General features: G+C 39.8%; 1 protein-coding gene and 1 long non-coding RNA gene across 15 annotated transcripts in view; one reads left to right on the top strand and one right to left on the bottom strand.

Annotated features, from left to right (window-relative positions):
* LOC103015852 (cyclin-Y-like protein 1) overlaps positions 1–16,885 on the top strand; it is a 311,035-nt gene that overhangs the window by 194,859 nt on the left and 99,291 nt on the right. The window lies entirely within an intron of this gene.
* Positions 1–16,885, bottom strand: part of LOC130707513 (uncharacterized) — a 45,074-nt gene that overhangs the window by 2,553 nt on the left and 25,636 nt on the right. Inside the window, exons 2-4 of one of the 3 annotated variants that reach the window (XR_009007416.1) lie at positions 4,645–4,794; positions 4,381–4,458; positions 3,496–3,639 (exon numbers count right to left, since the gene is read on the bottom strand). This is a non-coding gene — a long non-coding RNA (uncharacterized LOC130707513). Of the gene's footprint in view, positions 1–3,495; positions 3,640–4,380; positions 4,470–4,644; positions 4,857–16,885 lie in introns of those variants that run through there. The other 2 variants (XR_009007415.1, XR_009007414.1) reach the window with 2 other exon arrangements.

Here is a 16,885-nt window from a genome sequence, read left to right as displayed (position 1 = left end):
TATATATTCTTTTTCAGATTCTCTTATAGGTTATTACAAAGTATCGAGTGTCATTCCCCATATCTATCATCTTTTAAACAACATTTTGTTGTTGTTAGTGTTGGAACTTTGGCTGCAAGAGAAACAACAGAGGAGAAGGTTAAAGGAGTTTTTTTATATTGCCACTGTGAACGGTCAGCATTATTTTATTTTATTGTTTTTATTAAACCACAGTTGATTTACAATATTGTGTTAGTTTCAGGTGTGAATGGGCGGCATTATTAATGCCACCTGAAGTTTTCTGAGCATGATGTGAACAGTAAAAGATGATTTTGTTAAAATTGGGATGTGGAAAGAGGCATGCACTTTTAAATAAAATGAATGACGTGATGATAGAACACAATAAACGTTACATCAAAATAGTTTTTATGAGCCTTTAAGTGGTCTCACAGACAAACATTTTAAGGTGCTTTCCATGTCATTTCATAGTCTTTTTCCCAGAATCACAAATAATATATTTTTATAAATAAAAAGGAAACACTTTATAGCACTTCTGCCAAAAATAAATTGGGTAATGAAGAATTGTCAAAAACACATTCAGTGTCTTGTTTTTAAAACAATAACTTCTTACTGCAGAGATCAAAGCAGTAATACAGGGTTTTATAACCATGAGTATAAACATTTCCACCATTATAAGATATTACCATTATAATAGTGTTTTTATGACTCCTGTAAACAGAAACTTGGGGACATGCTACACATTTTTATACAAAAAGTTTCCAATATTTTTAAAAATTAATAACCAAACTATTTCTAAAGAAGAATCCATTTTGGGAAAAATCCCCAGGAGTAACCCAGAAATTTCCAAAAGACTTCCCCCAGTCCACAGGGAATCACTCCACAAACCAAAGAAAAATTCCCCCTGAAATTGCTTTAGGATCCCATGGAAAGCAGGAACAATTTACAGTTCAATTCGAAAAGCTCCAAATTTCTTCACTGGCAATGGTTCTAATAAAATTACCAGCAGAGGAGAAGGGCCCTGAAGGCCAACTGAGTCATCCTGCTTATTCTGGCCCATGTATTTAGTTGGCTTTCTCCTTCCATAATTCCCATTAATGGCTTTTCTAAGCAGTATTTGCATAGGAAGCATAAAGGTGTCTCTGCCGCGTCCATTTATTAAGTTATTCCACTTTGAGGCCGCAGGCTCAGGGGTAAACATAGCTGAGCTTTTAGGTTCAATAAGTCCCACAAAGCAGTTTTGGAAGAACCTGAATTTTTATAATGGGATTCTGAGGAGTGTCAAGTAAATTGTGGTTGTGACACTAATGTTAGTGTGAGGGAAACGAGAGAGCAGAGTATTATGGATTCTTCCCACCTTGTAGAGCTAAGCTCTGCTGATGTATTTGGGCCTAGGACAGACTACACAGAAGAGGGAAGGGAAAGAGGGAAGGAGAAGAAGGAGGTAGAAGAAAGAGGAATGGAGAAAAGAAGATAAAGGGTGTTGTGTTACATTGTGTATGTATTTTGGGAAGTGATGTAGGGCCACCAACAAGTGCCCTTAGGTGCCCTTTACTGTAACTCAGGATGTCTACTCTTCTGCTTCCATTTTACAGCACCTTAGAATTGCATCAGTTCCTCAAAGGCAAGTCCTTCCTACTTTCCTTCTTCCCTTCCTTCCTTCTCCCTTCCTTTCTTTTCAAGCAAGAGTAAATATTCAGAGCATCAAGTTTATAGACTACTGTCATCAGACACCTCCTGGCATTCGTCTTTTTCTAACCCCTCCATCTCTTCAGTTACTAAGCCTAGTGGATTCTACCTACAGAAGATCCTTTGACTGCATCTCTTTCTACTCATCCCCCCTTGCCACTGTATTTTTTTATTTTTTTGTCTGAGCCATGGGGCATGAGGGATCTTAGTTCCCTGACCGGGGATCAAACCCCTGCCCCCTGCAGTGGAAGCGCAGAGTCTTAACCACTGGACCACCAGGGAAGTCTCCCCTTGCTGCTACTTTAGTATAGATTGTTTTCCTTTATCACCCAGGCTATGAAGTACTCTCCATTGGTCTATGTGTCTACGGTGCCTTCTGTTCCGGACTTTCGCACTGCACAGGATAAAGTCCAAACCCCCTACCAGTTGTCTAAGCGGCCATTCACACTTAGAACCCAGTTGACCTCCCTGGCCTCCTTCAGCTGCGGTATGTTTTAGCCACCCCGCTCTTCTCACGACTGCTGGCACATCGCAGGCTCTCCATGCCTCCGTGTCTCTGCTTAGTCATTCTCTCAACCTGGAGTGCCCTTCTCACCTGTGTCTTTGCCTAGAGAAATTCAACACGTCTCAAAGAAATCACTTCCATTTTGTGAAGACTTCCTGAATCCTCTGGCAGAATTAATTGTTTCTTGCTCTACATTCCCATAGGTTTTTTTTTTTTTTTTACATACCTCTAGTGTAGTACAAAATATATTACAGTGAGTTATTAAAAAGAGTCCCCCAGTGGATTCTGGGCCCTTGAAGGCAGGCAATAAGTTTTATTCTTGTCTGACCTCCTCTCTTCCTGCCCCTAAACCCAGCATAGTGTTTGTGACCTGAGTCCATTTTCCATCAGTATTGATGATAAACTCATTGGCAAGGGTTATTCCAGGAAGTTTCTTTGGAGGCTTAACTTGAATTGTGTGCGTGTGTGTGTGTGTGTGTGTGTGTGTGTGTGTTTATAGGTGCATTATATTTGTTAGTAGGCTTAATATTTATATATACTCATGAGATTTTATCTCTAGTGACTAGGCTAGGCTCTTTATACCAGTTGAATTTATCCTTCAGGCTCGTCTAAGACAATCTGGCGATTGATTTCTGTGACAAGGAAACACAAGGAAGAGAGAGACAGAGAGAAAGAAGACCCTACCATTTATATTAAGGACCTACTGTGTGCCAAACTTGGTCCTAGATGCTTTTTATAATCTTAGTTATATCCCTCAGAGGCAGTAAAACAGCTAGATCCCAGTTCTACCACTTTTGTTTGAGAAAACCTGGGCATTTACTTAGCCACTATGTGCTCTGTTGCCTTTGCTTTTTTCCTCATAGGATTGGTGTAAGGAATAAGTTAGTAAATGTAAAGATCTTAAGACAATGCTTTGCACCTGATAAGTACTCAGTACTGTAAACAGATTGTGTGTGTGTGTGTGTGTGTGTGTGTGTGTGTATTTCAGCAGCACTTATTATCCTCATATCCTTAGAGATAGAGTGTTTGGGTATCCTGCCCAAAGTCACATAGATAGTAAGTGGCAGAGCTGAACATGGGGTGGTGGGAACCAAATTCACCGCTTTAGGCACTTACAGCACACCTCTCTCTCCATCATTCATGTTTAGAGCCTGTCCTAATCATTAGTAAGGAGATGCAGAAGAAAAACAAATTAACATGGTCTTATCGTGCTGTAGCTAAATCAAATGAAGAAAAAAAAAATACTCCTCTAAATATCCTTTAAATGCCTTCAAGGCCCCATAAGCTACATTGACTTAACTTACTACAGAGATGGGTAAATTAGGCAAGGATAAAGTTGGTTGATGGGGATCTGTAAGCCTGTAGTTTTCTAAACTCAATGGTGAATCCTGCCAACAACTGGAATTCTGGTTTGGGAGACGGCAGCATCTTTAGGATCATTTTGGAACCTGGAGCAAAAGAAAATATACACATTGAATTTTGTACAATTATGTAGACTTTAAGGGCACTTGATGTTTTTAAAGATTATAAGTCTATTTTAATAACTTATATTTCTATTTCTAAGTGTGTGACCTTTACATTGAAGGCACATCTACTATTGTACATTCCGCTCTGTACCAAATACTGGACAGGGAAATAAATGAGGGCTAGGCCCTTCTGTGACAGTGAACTTCACTTTCGTGGAGACTGATCAATCTTGAGAGGTGATAAATGCCGGTGGAAAGGTACAGTAAGCCATCATATACTAAATATGGAAAAGTACTTTTAAATAATACTGAAATGTGCAAAATATAACCTGACAGCCACCACCAAATAGAATTGTGGGCCCAGATTTTGTTTGACAGTATTAGCGACTAATGAAGATTTTGACAGGAAATGGCAGCATACACAACATACACGTTAGCTAGTGTATCAATAATAAGGTTATTTTTATATTTGTGTCTCCTATCTTTTCATGGCAGATTATTTTAAGAAAAAAGTAGGCTTGTTACTTCTAAAATGGATTTCAGTGAAGATTATGTCCTGAATCCCAGAGTATTCTGTTTTATTGAACCTGATTAAAAGCGTTAGGGATCCTACTCGGCATTTTTTCACAAAACAGATCTTGCGGAAACATGAAAACCTCAGTTGTTGTTTTTGTGGTTTCTGGATAGAAGTAAGAATGTAGGAGTATCAGAGTCTGCACCCACCTGGAGGTCAGGACTCTGCAGCAGAAGCTGTGTCAAGGACGAAGCGCAGTCTCCCAGGTAGACGCCATCAAAGGTTCCCTAGAGACAAGTACACACTAAGTGTTGGCTTCCTTGAGAAAAGATCTGTGTTCTCCTCATTTGATGTTTATGTGCCAGGCATTGTGCTGGGTTTTAAATATACAATAGCAAACAAAAGCTAGTATGACCCAGTTTCTGAGAAAAAGTTGATAATCTCATGCATAATAATCTCAGGAGTAAGTGTACCTGAAACTTCTAGGTAGCAGAGTAGATGGTGCTATCAAGTACATGTAATAGATGAAAAAGCACAGCTTGTTTGAACATCTGATGTTCTACACATTACAAACACCCATTTGTAATAGATTTGTCACAAAGAGGTAGCTTTCATTGGAGATTCTAGAATGCAAGAGAGAAGGTGAAAGAAAATTCAAAACCAATAACTAGGGGAGATATTCCAGTCCTGCAAATTCCTCTGAGCAATACAGAGGACATCTATGTTATTTGTTTGTGTAACTCTCAGAAGATACAGTCCCTCCTGTGTTTTGTTTTGTTTTGTTTCCTAGAGTATTCTGGATATTACTAATTTCAGAGGTGTTTTGTGGACTAGAGGAAATTGGTAAAGGTGTTCTTGGAACAAGGTGCAATCTGATTGCTTCATTAGATTTTAATAATATGCTTGGTGATTTCTGCTATTTTAAATGAGCTCCAATCCCCATTGAACCATCAGACTTGGGAACTGTGTAACTGTGTCTGTGGTTGGGAGACGGGTTAAGCTAAAGGTGGCAGCCCATCGGTTGTAGAACCAAATATAGAACACTGGCTTCTGAGTTCAGTGTCTGGGCCCTAGACACAAGGGCCCGGTAATGTTGTCCAGCCCCACCGTTTCTGTGAATTGAACCCCCGGAACTCCAGGGAGGATTAGGTACGATTTGGTGAATCTATGATTCCCTAAGAAGGTCTTCGGATGTCTAAAAATATCTTCCTTTTCTCTCTTGACACTTAGAGGAAATCTACTGCATGATCCCCTCAGAAAGAGGACTGAAATGAATTTATGACCTGAATACCTATATTAAATATTTGCCCTAAAAACAATGAGACCAGGGCAACTATGCATATGTGAAATATGCATTGTTTCGGGAGAACATTTTCAGAATCTGCAGTCATGACAAAATCAATAAAGGAGGATAATATTTAAGTTGATAAAAGATGCAAACATGGCTTTATTGGGTCTCTAAATTCAAATTAAAAGAATAAATATTTCATCAGTGATACTAATTAAAGATTGGTCAAAGATTTGTCTGTGTCTCCTATAGCAAATACCAATCAGAACTGATTAAGAGAAGTAACATTTATTGGACTGCTCAGTTCATAATACTATGAAGTCTGTTTTACTGAGTAATGGTTATTTGATTATTACTTGATTTTCAAATGACATTAGTACTCCATGCCATTTTGCTCTTTCCACAGAGCTAAGTTTGGATCTGGGCATGGGGGTAGTAATGCTTTGGGATGATTAATTCTATAAGCCGGGGTTATAGTGGTTTTGTGTGGATATGTGTGGTTTTAGTGTCTTCATCTGGTTCCATCCTTGCTTTAAAAAAAGCCGATTTAAAAATTGATTGAAAGGACTCTGATATTCAGGCACTTAGCATTTGATCATCATAGTCACATGTTTCTTTTCCATTTTGTTTAAATATTTATACGTCTCATTAGATGCAAGATTCTGATAAAATAGTTTGTGCACTCAGTAATAAGGGCTATTGCGGAAATAGAGAATGGAGAAGATGATGTAAAATGAAGGCCACGGTCACTGGCTTGGGTCTCCTGTATATCAGAATGGGGCTGCTCAGTGGTAGGGTCCAGGGGTTGGTCTTTCAGAAGTAGGTGTGAATATGTACACATAGGGTTTATGTTGTACCTTCTTTCTGTCCAGTTTCATTCTTTAGATTTTGAAGCATGTAAATTGCCAGGAAACCATCCACTCTGTCCACCTTTCCAGACCATCGTGTTTGCTCTAGATTTCCTTACTTCTTGGCTTTGTAAGAAAGACTGATGCAAAAAAATGTTTTTGCTTGTCCGCATAATAAATATAAACAAGTGAATCAGAGGTCACCATGATGTAGCCTCATGTCAACCTTTGTCGCCAGTTTTTTCAGTATGTAACTCCACTTTTCTCAAGGTCAGGGTCATGGGCAGGTGGGGATGTGGTCAGCGTTGAGATGGGACTATCTTGAACCCTCTCAGGAGTCCACATGTGATCAGAATAGACTAGAGATTTCCTTTATGCTCTCTAGGTAACATGCTTTCATGAATGTAGAAATTCTTTACGGTTTCCTAAGGACAACAAAACCATTATGGATTCAGTGGCTCTCGTATAACGAGAGGGTTCTCTCTGAACAACCTCTTTCAAAGAAGATCTACAGAACCATCTGTGGATTTATCTAACGATAAATCCTCTTTCTCTGTTAACCAGATGGAAAGTACTAGAGCACTGTGACAACTCTTCCTTCCCCCTCAACAGTTGGGCTGTGCGTGCACGTAGACACATGTCTACTTGCAGCTGTCTTTGTGAGCAAATCTATGAAACAATGAAGAGTTAAAACAATTCTCCGAATGGCCTGGGCATGCTGCTCCCACTCTGTATGTATGTGTTACATACCAGGTACATTAAAATTCACATTTAAATTTCAAATGAGTTAAATACACCATTGCTTTCAAATAAGTGACTGATTTTTGTTCCTCTCATGTTATATTAATATTAATATTATGGAATCCTGTAGCCTGGCATTCCTTGCTGACTATCTGATAATTGGGTCGGTGGGGGAGGACTGAGGGTCATCTTGTTTAGCTTATCTCTGCAAGAGAAAGAGGGCCCCATAATAAGGGAAAGCGGCAATAAAATGGTAACAAAAAAATTGAAAAGAAGATTTAATCTCTGGCCAATTTGAAACATATCCCAGGGAATCCATAGAGAAAAAGATAAAGTGTGACTATGAGTAAGTTAACTAAACACATTACACTGTGAGAGCAAATGGAGTTAGTCCATTGTACATGTTTAATTTCCTATTAGTCTCTGGCGTTTACTACCACGCCTGAGTTGGGGCATCTGTAAATTCAGTTAAATACAGTGCATTGTCTAAACATATCACAGCTCCAGTCAGTCACCCCAGCTGCTGATAAGAAGCCTCTTGTATTATTGAATCTACAATGGGGAGGCTCTGCAGGCACCAAGATAACAGCTAGGTATTTCACTTTTAAGTATGGAAAGAAAGGAAGAAAAAAAAAAGGAACCTAGCTGCTTGCCTTTGCTTTTACAGCTCTGACATTTATTACCACTCTCAGATCTGCTATACACTAGTGATGTGATTTTGGTTTCGGATGTATTATGTCTTTCTTTGGTTTTAACTTAAACTCTGTGAATCAAAGAGAAGGAAGGAGAGCAGGGGCAGCAAAGCGGTACAAACAAACCAGAAGATCAGCTTTTCCCTTCCTATGAAAATAACAGCAACTTCTTCAGAAGATGTTTTTGTGTTTTGTTTTGTTTCATTTTTTTAATCTAAGCTCTCTTTATTGATTTGTGCTTTTCTTCCAGGCTGGGTACATAAGGATGAAACCCAGTCTTTCCCTTACTTTTCTTTTTCATAGTTTCATTGAAATTTTTAGTAGAGGTCCTCTAATGATTGATCTCAGAAAGCAAATCGCTTTGACCCTAATGAACTAGAGGGCAAGTCTGTGCATAATCTAGCAAATGCCTTTCCCAAGTTCCACATACGATTTTTCGTTCCTATTGTTATTATTATTTTATTTAGTCTTCATATTACGTTACTTATTATGTTACTTATATTATACCAATCTTTCCACTTTTGGTGACAGTATAGATATATAGAAATGTTTTTAGATATAATGCTATCTTTCATTTTAAACACTTCTTTTGCAAGGGAGATGGGAATGGTGCCTCTCATTCCTGAGAATTATTCATATACCATTTTCTAAAATCTTATTCAGATACTGGCTATTATGTTGTGTGGAGATCACAGTAATACCTGTTTTGCACTTTGTTTTTTAATAGAATGATTGATAATCTTTTGCAAACTGCACCATATGTCCAACATTCACATATTTGTGAAAGTACGAATCGCATTGCCTTCATTTGATTTTATGAGTTTATATTTCCTCTTTCCCAAACAGATGTTTTACTACAGCTGCTATTTGTTTAGTAAATTGGTTCACAGGCAATAGTTCTGTTTTCATATAACATTAAGGATCTGACCAAAAACGTTAATGGGAAAAAAAAGAAAAAGAAGAAGAAGAAGAAAAGAACAAGTAACTTCTTTATCAAGTTCCTGTTTGAGCTTTGTTTCTTGGTTACGTTTTTTTTGGCCTAGTTTTGTGCCGTGCTTCTCTTTACAATAGCGGCCTCCTTGTACACACATATGCATCCGCCCCTCACATACAGGCATCTCCCCCCGCCCTTCCATCCACCTGTCCTCCTGGTAACAAGCCAAAGCAGCCCTAAGGCCACAGGGGTAGGGTTTCAGTATATTCCAAAGATGTAGTTATCCTGCACAGAAACACTACTGTGTCTTTGGTGACAAACAGCGATATAATTTGCCTTTTTAAAGTTAAAAGGTCAAGAGTAATGGTTTAGATCAAGGAGCAACAGCTAAATATTTTAGGTGATACAGGTCATGGCAAACAATGTAAATGCGGAAGTTAGCGGGTGAACGCTAGGTATTAGAAACGGATTATTGGCTCATGCAAGTGACCCGATCCCTTTCTAATGCCCCAGGATGCACTTCTATAGAAAGCTTACTGTTTCTTAGAGATGAGGTTGATGATCCAGTTATGAAAGCCTGCTTAAGCCTAGTGCCCTTTATCAAGCTATTGTCTCTCAGCTCTAAGCCCACTCTTTTTTGTGTGTGTGATGCGGTGGCTGGGATTCTAGGCAGGAGGAGAGAGAAGAAATTGGATCTTTATGTTTGCTTCCTGTTGACTTTTTCCTGACAGTGCCATCCCATCAAAGACCCTTTGCCCTGGCATTGACAGTTGGCTCCGTTTCTAGCTCTTTCTGGCACTCCCGCTCAAGCCCCATTAGCATAAGCTCAGAGGTCTGAGTCTTAGTCCAGTGGGGACCTCTTTGCTGGGCTTCCAGATTCTGATAGTACTGAATCTTCCTTGTGCTCCCACAGTTTCCAGAAGCTTCCTGCAGTTAGGATCTCTGCCCTATTTTTGCTCTTGCAGTTCTCCAACACCCTTTGAACCAGTTTCTCATATTAAATTCTCCCTGTTGAAATGCCTAGTATGGTTTCTGTCTTCCCATCTGGACTCTGACAAAAGTAGAACAACAATTTCCTCCTTTATATGCATTATTTCTCTTAATGTCACATCCTCATTTCCTCACTGGGTGGTAGAATTTGTAACCAGAATGTTATGGCATAAATTAAAGAATTTTCTGTTTTCTTTATTGGAAATCTCAGCGTTTTATAGAATCGTTTGAAAATGACTGAGATCGCTGAATCACTGTGCTTGCGTTTCATTTCTTATATGTCTGTGACTTAAACTGATTTGCAGCCGGTGATCTTTTGTGGAGTATTCACAGGCTCCTTAGCATTCAATAGTGTCTTTTTATGGTGAGGATTAAATAGAAATCTATCTTCATCCGGCAAGTAGTCAAACCAGATAAAGCAGATAGGTAAATAAAGTTATAACAAATATTTGCAAACTACTTCAGTGAAAATTAGGGTCGATTCATGGATTGTGTCAGTCTTTTTGGAGAATGGATGAATAAGATACATTTTGAAAAAGTTTGTGTAGAATGTGGGCTTTGAGTTACATGTTAAAGTAAGCAGAGGAGTTTAGTGTGAAAAATGAACAAGAGGAACTATTAATGAAAATTAAATGATATTTAAGAACTACATAGATTAATTTCCTTTAAAAATGTCATTCAGTATACACAATGATTAAAATGGGATTTTAAGTGATACCAAATATAAAAGCAAGACATTAATGTGCTTATTCTGATTAATATAGATAGTGGCTAAATTCAGTAATTCAAAAAGATAATGCTTTGAAATCTTTATTATCAGATTTTGCTATCTGTAGCAACCAAATTAAAGATTATCTCCACCTATTGTTTTCTTTCGTGCTATATAGATGTAGTTTAACACCATTATGATACAGCTGAAAAATTATTTTGTCTTCATTTTCTTCATGTATACAATGAAAACAATGTCAGATTATTGATCAGTTACTAAAGACAAATTTAAATTTACAGCAAGTTTACATTTATTTCCTGAACCTTGAACATGAGGAAATCATTTCAGTGTCCTGTTAAGCTGGGAAGATGTTACTCAGCTAGGTAATTCATTGGATCATCATTTTGAAAACTTGGTTCATCTAGACTGTCAGAGAAATTCTTGCACAGTTTTAGAATAATCCCTGCAGAACTTCTCTCCATTGCACTGAATCAGCAATCCACTTGGGAACGTTTAACCTGGAATAGATAACCCAGAGAGGCCTGGCATTAAAATGGCCAAAGTGTTCCAGGTCAGGGTAGGGATTAGTCGGACACAATGGTTCATGGAAAAATTTTATTAGCACCTGTTATAGTTGGCCCTAGCTCTGATTTTCTTATCCCAGCCTTCTTGTTTGAAAAGTGCAAAGATTATATTTGGTGTTGAAGAATATTTGCTTTCACAAGCCAAATTTTATTTTTTGCATTATGTTTCATCACAAAAGCTGGTATGTACCTAGAATAGTCACAAGCCTTGGCAGGCTCACGACAAGCTAGGTAGGGTCTGAGAACGTTTAGACTCCTCGGGAAAATGTAATGGAAAAGGAATCACATTCCTCTTGGCATAGCCAGGCATAGCCAGGCCCTCCTCATCCTTTCCACTAATCATTATGAAATCCCTACAGATGTCAAAGGCTCATTCAAGCCAGCACTTTCTGTGCTAACGCAGATTATAGCCTTCACTGTGTGTTAAACAATTACTCTATTTGAAAGCACCAGGAGTTTAAGCAGAACGCAAAAAGACTAGGACTGATTCAGACATTTTCATACATGTTTATCTTATGTTTACTTACTAGCTGTGTGACCTTAGGCAAGTCATTCACCCATTTTGAGCCTTCATTTATTTCTTTGTTAAATGAAGGCATTTTAGTAATCTCCCAAGGGCCCGTTTCAGTTGTAAGGGCTTTGAATAGATTTCAGTTTTTAAAATTATGCGGGGTACTGAAAATTTTTCTAGAATTTTATGAAGTCTGCTACAGAAAGTCTGGCAGATTCCTAATAGTTAAGGGGCCATATAACACGATACTTTTTTTGGGGGGGTGGGTCATGACGCAAGTCACTTCTTTCTGTGTCTTTATTTTCCCTTCTAAATTGTAGGTAGTAATATCTGCCTCCTGTTGTGGTGATTAATGAAATAATTTTCCAACCTGGGGGCACGGGGGGTGTGGGCACAACAGCTATGACAAGGGACATGGGAAACAAGCCACTGAAGAGAAAGCGGCTGCGAAGTGCTAACTTGCAGTAAACCTATAACTCCCAAACCCACCACATTCTTGCCCTAAATAAAAGTCCATCCTTGCTTATTCCATTTGAAGTCGTGTTTCTCTGTCCGAACCCAAACAAGTCATGAGAATGAATACTGTTTAGTAAATGTTTTCAGTCACAGATCCCCTTGTCTCCCCATAACACTCGAGATGTGTTCCGTATAGTTTTGGTCTCCAGTTTTCTGGGAGATCCTCTCCTTCCCTGTTCTGCGTTTGTGTTTTGCCTCTAAGGTTGGCTCCCGATGCGGTGGCTCCGAGGCGCCCCGGACGGAGGCGGGGCACGTGTGCGGAGGGGAGGCCCCAGGGCGGCGGCGGGGTGCGCGGGCTGCCGGCCAGGGCTCCTTCCCAGGGCGGCCCCTCCACCCAGCAGAGCCCCTGGCCCCGCGCCCATCTGGGGCGGGCCGACAGCCTGCGGGGGGCCGGGGGGCCGCGAGGGGGGGCGGGAGGCCGAGCTGGCAGTCGGAGCCGAGCATCCCCCGCCCGCATCTGCAGCCGCCGTGTCCCTCGACCCGCATCCCGCATCCCTCATCCCTCATCCCTCATCCCTCATCCCGCCTCCCTTCTCCCGCCTCCGCTGGCCGGCTTGGGAGGCCTCTGCGAAGCCCTTAACGGCCTCTGCGAAGCCCTTAACGACCTCCGCGAGTCAACTCCCAGCGGAGAATTGGGGAGGGACGCAGAAGCAGCTTTTTCTCCCTCATCATTTGAGAGGCTATTCTGTCTTTAACAATCTGCGCTCCGAAGGGAGAGCTTGAAGTGAATATATCCGTCAAAGAAACAGGATGCATCCTGTGTACAAGCAGAACGCCTCCGTTCTGTTTTCTGACACCTGCTTGAAGGCCGTTCGTTCTGTGTTGGTTACTCTCGATGTGCATACATTTAAACAATTGAATTAAATAAGGAAATCTAGCTGAAAGTGACATGATCCTTTATTCTAAAGTTCTTTCACAGGACTTGGGGTAAAGTCAGTAATCCCATAGACCCCAAAAGTAGATTTTGTGGAGAGAATTCTATCTTTTCTTTTTTTTTTTTAAATAGACATTATTTTTTTTAAAGTAGTTTGAGGTTCACAGCAAAATTGAGTGGAAGGCACAGAGTTCCCATATATTCCCTCCCCCACTATCAACACCTGGCACAGGAGTTATATATTTGTTACGATAGACCTACACTGACACACACTGACACATCACGATCACCCAAAGTTCATATTGACATTGGGGTTCATGCTTAGTGTTCTCTGGGTTTATCTACCATTCCAGGATCACACAGAATAGTTTCACTGCCCTAAAAACTTCTGTGTTTCACCCATTTATTCCCTCCTCCTTAATCCCTGGCCCAAGGTAGCTTTTTTAAAATAACGGAGAAGTTTCTCCCTAATTAGTTGCTTGTTTTCCTTATGGGCTTCTTCTGCCTCATAGAGAAGACAGTGTAGCATGATGCGTTCTTTCACGAGTTAGGTTTTGTTAGCAGGGACTATTAGTGTGTGTGTGACTTCCTAATCCCCCTTCTGCTTGAGGGGCATCTTCAGCCCGACCAGTTTTAATTAAGAGGGAAATGCTCATATAATTTTGGTACACTGATTACAGGCAAAGCCTAAGCAGAAGTCAGTTTGGATTCCCAAGGGATTTCAGTGTTAAAAATGCGTAGGGTACCTTTCCCTTTTCTTTCTTCTTCTTTCTTTTTTTTCCTTTAATTCTCCTCCTCTATGAACTCCAGATAAGCAGCAGACCCGAGCCAGATTTCATTACTATCACGCACTCTTCATGGTCATCTTTTAATATTTGAAAGGATCATTTGTTAACTGGAAATGGTCAATTTTTTTTTCTTTGGCTTTTGAAATATAATTTTCAATTTTTAATTTGAGTCATTTAGATGAAATCATTAATCAGGGTTGAAACTGAGTTAATTTTCTGGAAAATAAATGAGGTTGTTAGAGTGAACATTATTAAGTGGGCTCTTTGTAAGAAAGGGATAATAGCTGAAAATATGGAATACTTGGAGAACTGTAGCATGTGGGGAAAAATCGAAAGGATTTTTTGTTTCCTTGTTAAGTGCAATAATTCATTTTAAAAATGAGTTAGATCAGAGGATTTTCAGCATTAAGCATTATAAACACTCCCCATTAATTATATTAGAATTTGTAAATAGCAAAGTTTTAAGAAATTGTAAGGAAAGTACACCATGTAAAGTTCTCTTTCTTGTTGTGAGATGTTAAGACCATGTAAGTTCTAATGTGCTCTTTCTTTCTTTAAAAATGACTAATGAACCAATACTAGCTTGCATATACTTTATCTCTTATTTTTCTTTTCAGATATTAAAAACCTTTGATTGTGGTTTTCTTATAAAATCAATCAGAAAGAAGTCACTGGGAACCATTATAATAAACATAATATGTTTAGTTCCCCAACGCTTCCTTCATGACCTGGTTCAGAATCAGTCTCCTTCGGGTAGTCTTCCTTTCTTTTCTTTTTTTTTTTTTTTTTTTTTTTAATTTTATTTATTTATTTATTTATTTACTTTTTTTTTTTTTGGCTGTGTTGGGTCTTCGTTTCTGTGCAAGGGCTTTCTCTAGTTGCGGCAAGCAGGGGCCACTCTTCATCGCGGTGCGCGGGCCTCTCACTGTCGCGGCCTCTTTTCTTGCGGAGCACAGGCTCCAGACGCGCAGGCTCAGTAGTTGTGGCTCACGGGCCTAGTTGCTCCGCGGCATGTGGGATCTTCCCAGACCAGGGCTCGAACCTGTGTCCCCTGCACCGGCAGGCAGATTCTCAACCACTGCGCCACCAGGGAAGCCCTAGTCTTCCTTTCTTAACCCCATATCACTATATTCATCACTCTCTCCTAAATTCCCAAATCTCCATAGCACTCAAGGATTTAGCTTATAACATATTATTTTCAGCATTGACTATTTTTTGGCTTTTTAATTGTTGTCATATTTGTTGGCTTTTTAATTGTTGTCATATTATTTCCTCTATTTTAATTGTTGTCATATTATTATTATATTTTGTCTCTTTTAACTATAGCTTAAAAACTTTGTGTCAGAAAGTTTACATGCCATGAGTTCTTCTTTGCACACAGTAGTCATTGAATTAGTTCTTTTTGACTGATCCACTCAGTGAATTACAGGAAAGTGATAGGGGCTTTAAGGGTCTAGCTTGGAAGGAGATCCAGGCCCCGGACCGTATGAGGCCTCTTTTTTTCCATTGGAACCTGGATCAGATTTTGGCCATTGAGGAAGAAAGCCTATTTCGCTAGCTTACTGTGGGGCACAGATGTTGAGCAAAACACCCTACCCAAGAAAATGAAGAAAGTGAAAATGATTTGGCTAGACACCCAGCCACCTCAATTCACCATTTAAACGAGACGCCGGTCACTGGAGAATTCATTGCTCGTGGTTGCTTCTAATTGTTGTCTTCAGGTTTTATACTGTGGGTTTTCAATATGAACAATTTATTTTAGGGCTTTCAGTTGCATGTTCTATGGAGAGAAGTTCCCATTCATGTGACTCAAGAGATTTTTATTGGCGCTTCCATGAATGCCATATTACCTATTTGTGGGACGCATGTAGTTATGCGCAAGTACCTTCCTTGACTTCCCCAGAGAACTTTTCTTCCTTATGTTCCTTCTAGGGTCTAGCTCATGCTTTTATTAGAAAACAAACATTACACAGCTGTAATTATTTATCTGTATACCTGCCTCAGAGCCTGGCACATAATAAGTACTTTTTACGTATTTGAATACATTGAATTGGGTGAATATAATGAGGCAGACAGATAAAGCCAATCCCTTTTAGAAAAAATAGGAAATTAAATGTGTTCCACATATTATTCTTAGATGGGGCAAGTTTAAAAGTTTTAGAAATATTATTATTATTCTTAGATGGGGTAAGTTTAAACATTTTAGAAATACATCAGTGAAGATCTTCCCGCTGGTCAGCAGCTCTTACCTTTATACAAACATGGTAGATATCCAAGGGACCAAAAAAGCCATGTATATTCTTAATTAGTTAACATGTACCCCTCTGGTATTTGCAATACGTTTAACCCTAGGAATTATATAGCCTTAGTACTCAGGATGCCATGGCCATATCAGATTTGGCCCAAGTCACATTGTACACAGATGCAAACATATGCCACTGATTGCAAAAAAATTAAATTTAGTTACTGTTTGGACGAGGAAGCCTAAGCTGCGATTCACTTATTTCGGAATTGACTGCATTGTGACGGTTTAGCCATCTGTGCCACACGTTCAGCTCACATATACTTGCGGAGGCATTGATATTGGCTAGTGGTGTTGGCCAAAGTGAATGCAAATGTTTAATGTTCACAAACAGAAATCGGTTTCGAGGTAGCTGCTCTGTCCCCCTCCCTCCCTTCCCGCCCAAATCTTACTTCATTGTAAAATAGAAGCGAGGCTAGTGGAGGAACATAATGGCTCAGCTTTAACTTCCTTATTCCAAGGGAGGCTGCCTAGGTCAGTTTCAATCCCTTTCAAACATCCTCATCTGACTTTGAAGACCGAGCACCACCCCCTCCATCTCTGAATCTGGGCAGTGGCCCTTGTTTTCACGCACTGAAAATAAAGTGTTCACATGAGCTCATTTACTGAGAGTGGAGTTGGCAGTCTTATCAGGAGAGGAGAAAGGAGCTCTGAAGATGAAAAGCTCTCACGGTGACAGAAGTCTTTATTACTTTGGGCAGTAGTGGAATGCGGTGTACACAGGGTAAAGTGACGGCTACCTAGAGCATTTAGGGAAAACTAGAGCAGTAATCGTGTTTTATGTTGTTCCTCATCTGACTTTCTCCGTGAGTCAGTTGACCCCAGGGATGGGGCTTGTAAAGGTTGGAAGCAATGTAAGAACGTGTGTTCTTCTCCAGAGAAAACGGAGCTGCGGGTAATCCCTGATTGCTCTTTGAATTGGCTTTGGGCGGCGTGC

Source organism: Balaenoptera acutorostrata, chromosome 1, assembly GCF_949987535.1.
Source record: "Balaenoptera acutorostrata chromosome 1, mBalAcu1.1, whole genome shotgun sequence".
Taxonomy (NCBI): Eukaryota; Metazoa; Chordata; class Mammalia; order Artiodactyla; family Balaenopteridae; genus Balaenoptera; species Balaenoptera acutorostrata.
Note: the sequence above shows the minus strand (reverse complement) of the source record. Positions and strands in the feature narration are given on the sequence as shown.